At 41.5% G+C, this 4,366-nt stretch overlaps 1 long non-coding RNA gene across 1 annotated transcript; it reads right to left on the reverse strand.

Moving 5' to 3' along the window:
* Nucleotides 1–1,954: 1,954 nt before the first annotated feature.
* Nucleotides 1,955–4,160, reverse strand: LOC147654246 (uncharacterized). The gene is made up of 2 exons (XR_015285483.1): nucleotides 3,973–4,160; nucleotides 1,955–3,251 (listed from the first exon to the last, which is right to left on the reverse strand). It is a non-coding gene; the product is annotated as an uncharacterized LOC147654246 (long non-coding RNA).
* Between the last annotated feature and the right edge of the window lie 206 nt (nucleotides 4,161–4,366).

The following is a 4,366-nucleotide window of genomic DNA, read 5'->3' on the forward strand; positions in this document are numbered from 1 at the left end:
TGATTATTACTATCTGCAGCATCTTCTCGAGTCTGAGGGCCTTTTGTGCCCTGCAGAATTTTTGAGAAAAAGGCTTTGTAAAAGTTTTGGAAACAGGACTCTAGACAAAATTGAATGTACAAATTGACTTCTAAAATCTTCATCATGACAACTCTCAAATTCTTAATCTTGGACCAGTACAGCTCCTTATGTGCTAGGTACTTCACAAATGCAGAAAAAAGCCCCAGACATACTTTCTTGATATATCTGGCACCCAGGCACAAAGATTTTGTTTCTTCATTGTTGTATCACTTTAATAAAGAATTTTAAGAAACAAGTAAAGGATACACCTTTGAAATTGGTGCACAGACTGGAATAATGCTCAAGTAATAATGCTCAAGTGCAAATCTGGTGGTACCTACATACCTCAGTAGACAACTGTCTGGGATTAAAGCTTTTCATTTCTAATAGACTTTCTCTGGCTATGCTTGCTACAAATCTTGCCCTTGAAATGAATCTAACTTGCTGGGACTTAAAAGGAAGCTACACATATTATTTTCCAAAATCCCATTACATTTTAATAACATTTCTACTTCTAACAGACTGTGGTGTCTTGAAAACCTCAGCTTGAATTCCCAATTTCCAGTGGTGTCACTAAGTCAATGCTATCACTAAATCAAATCTATGGTGATTCCTTCCAGAAAGTTGAGTGTTAATTTTAATTTTTGTTAGCAGGTCCTGTCCTGCACTTCAGTGGTTTAGGACTTTCCAATTGCTTGGCTTGTTTTTGTTTTTTGGCTTGTTTTCATGTTTGTTTTTGTATGAGTGAGTGACACTCATACTTGACACCACGAACAGGAAAATTGATGAGTCACAGCAGCTCCAATTTCCCACCTGCATCAGCAATGGGGAAATATCCAGCTAGGAATAACCATGTACTTTATAGTCAGCTTTTCCCATTCCTATCACCCTGAGCTACAGGTATTTTTTAAACTGCAATTTGCAAATGTGAAAAAAACCCAAACCAAAACAAAAACACTTCAAGTTTTAAGTTATGAAGGGATAGTCAAGACACACTGTCCATCAGCCATCACCAGAACTGTCCCTCTACCTGGCCTCTTCCAATTAACCTGAATCCTATTTCCCTTTGGTCACCACCCCTAAGATGGGCTGGAGGAGGATGCTGCAGTCTGATAAGGTCATTGTATCTCACATGCATTCCATGGAGTAATATTACCAAGGTAAAAAATCTTTTACCTCTTTTACATTCCCCTGATATCTCTGCTGGGCTCCCAGGAGAGCTGTATACAGATGTTTTGAGCCAGCAGATGTTGGTATGTATGGTTGGTATGTATTTCTCACAGGCTGTCCAGCACTACATAGCCAGACTTGCAGTGAAAGCCCAGTGTAGGAGTGGGGGGAGCTGGAGCAGTTGCTGGGCTTGGGGAGCTCCAAGGCTGCTGGTGGCCTCTTGCCAATGAATTCACCAGTACTTTTCAGGATTTAATGTCTGGGAGATAGAGGGTGGGATTAAGTGGCTCCTACTGCAGAAGAGGAGTGAATTTGGACTTCACAGCACATAGGACTGCAGATCTGTCCATCTCCTTGGAATAAAATCATACCTATGAGAATTACACTGGGGTTAAAATCCTCACTATTTATATAGTCATCATCAACCCTTTTCTCTATATATTTTAATTGTCTTTAGCTGTTATTCCTATCTAACTGTTGGAGAGCATTTGCATGCCTTCCTGCTTTTAAATAGTATGATAAAATACATGGACAGCTGAGGTTCTGTTGTGCTTGCAGCATCTCTGGTGAATACACATACAGATATATGCTTGCTGGATAAATTCAGAAATATTTCAAAGGCATTGTCACAGTGGGAGACACTGATTTCCTCAGAAACACTCTGCTGAGCACTCCTCACTGGAACATTCTTAGGATCCTTGGCTCAGGGCTCTGCTCAGCATTGTGTGGTCTTTCCCTGACAACATTTCCATTCATATTTCACCAACATTTCTTTTGCACTAAGTGTCATGCAAGATCTGGGGAACAATTCAGAGCCCTTGCCCTCTGATGGACAGTAAGGGATAACTTTGGAAGGATGTGCAACCCGCTCCCAGGGGCCATCCTTTTGGCCATTAGCTTTCACAGGCTGTGCTAGGACAGGACACTGTTACACCTGCACACACGAGGCCACCTCTGTGAGGGTGAGCCTCACTGCCAGAGGAACATGGTTTGTATCATTTCACAAGTAACTGCAGATTTTGAACCCACATGGAGTGGTCCCTGTGTCCAGAACCCTTTCTAGGCTCAAGGACTGCCCCTGACCCCTGCTGAAGCCTGAGGACTGTCATGGCAATGGTGTCCTTCTGCTTTTGCTGCTTGAGCCCACATATCAGGGCAGGAAGGTGCTTGTCCAGGCTGATGCTCTCCCAAGGGACTGATGGGTGAGGTGGCCTTCTGAACATCCAGGCAAACAGGGGGCTGGAGCCAGCCATGCTCCAATGGGCAGTTGTACAGAAACCCTTCTCCTTCACCCACTCAGTTCACTAAAACTGCAGGCACTGGCTCCACACCATGCTCCATCCCACCACTGAAGAAATTATTACAACAGCTCTATGCCATCAAATTTAATTAGCATTTTTCACACCTAGGACATCACACTTCTTGGAGGTGAAGAAGTTGGAAAGTGACTCGCTCACAAGGACTCATCTATTGTGTCTCACCTTCCCACCTCCCACCTTCTCCCTGTGGGACTGAGGGAAAGCCCTTAGTGACAAACTGGGAGGCTGGGGACAATCATCTCCAGGGCAGCCAACAACTACCTCATAATGACACAAGAGTGGACCAGGTACTCTGTCTTACATTTAAGGACATAACTGGGGCTCTACACTTCCAGCCTACTACTTCCAAACATTTTACTGGCTGTCTGACTCACATCTGAGAGCAGACTCAGGATGGCAAATTCTGATGGGAGTCATCTTCAGTGTGTACTAAAGAGAGTCAAAATGGTGAAGGGTAACCAAAGTCATGTTTGTAGCAAGTAGAACTAGGAATGTCACTTCAGTGCAGAGTTGTTAGAAATCACAACAGTTTCTGTCTTGTGGTGAGCTGTGTGGTTTGCTCTCAGTGTACAAGGAGCTGCATTGACTTGGCAGTGGTCTTTCTGCTCTTCTCCCTTACTCTGTTGTCTTCCTGCAGCAAGGGAAGACTCTCCAGGTACATGTTCTAAAGGGCTCTTTGCACTTCTGCACACGTGTTCAGTCCTGCAGTGGGGATAATAAAAAGTGAATAGAAAATTAACATGATTGCAAATGTTTTGTTAAAAACAAAGAGCAAGATGTAAAAGCCAGCTTTCCCACACAGATTCAACTCAGATACTATGGAGCTGAAAGAAGTTGAAATACTAACCCAGAGCTAGAAAGTAAAATCTACCCTATATTATTTGATCTTTTTTCCCTGACTGGATAAGCTTCTGAAAACCAATTATTTTAAAAAATCAAAAATTTAACATGCTGCTTCTCTTTGGATAATGATCTCTGGGTTAATCATGCCAGAATCACTTGCAAATTATCCAAACATACCTGAGACTGGATAAATTTGCCAGAAAATATGAACTATGTTTTTAATATGAAATTTAATGAGGGAGAAGAGAAACAAGAATTTAAATATGGGAAAAAATACATGTTGACTTCTAAAAAAAGTTAAAGTATAATATTTGGGTGAAATTGTGAGTGTTTTTTCCCCTACAGATAATATCTCTGTGGCAGTAGCTGTTGATCAGTTCTTGCAATGTTTCATGGCTGTGGTGATAAGGGAATGGTGTAACAGCCAGGCCCTTTTGAGTCTAATGTGCAACACTGTCACCATCTCAAGCTCTCTGTTTTCCTCTTTGAGGTTTTCCTGCCACCTTGCTTTAAAACACAAGCTCTAAACTGGAGTTGTTTGGTTACTGTCAGACATTGTGCCCAAAGAGAAATGTTTTACCTTTTTAGTTTTTACTTCAAGCAGCTGTATTCTTTTAAAGTTCATACTTTTTACCATCAGCTGTGGTTGCAGACAGCCAGTTGATTGTCAACAATTTCTTACAGCACTGATTCATCTCTCAGTGTCTTTTCATTTTTCCATCAAAAAGTATTTGAAAGTAAAAACGTTGACCAATTCTATTGTGCTCTCTGAAACATTAAAAGAACAGTGGTTATGAAGTCTCATAACAAGCTGTCATGTCTTCCTTTCTTCAGCTTTTGACCACAGATGAGCTCGCTGATTAGGATGCAGGATTTGTGCTGTTAGATGAATATAGGAAAAAAATCAGAATGCCTGATGCCACAAGCAATTACAGTAGGAAAAGGAGTGAGAGAAAGAGTGAGAAAAAATATTT

This window comes from Cyanistes caeruleus, chromosome 3, assembly GCF_971803275.1.
Source record: "Cyanistes caeruleus chromosome 3, bCyaCae1.hap1.1, whole genome shotgun sequence".
NCBI classification, from domain to species: Eukaryota; Metazoa; Chordata; class Aves; order Passeriformes; family Paridae; genus Cyanistes; species Cyanistes caeruleus.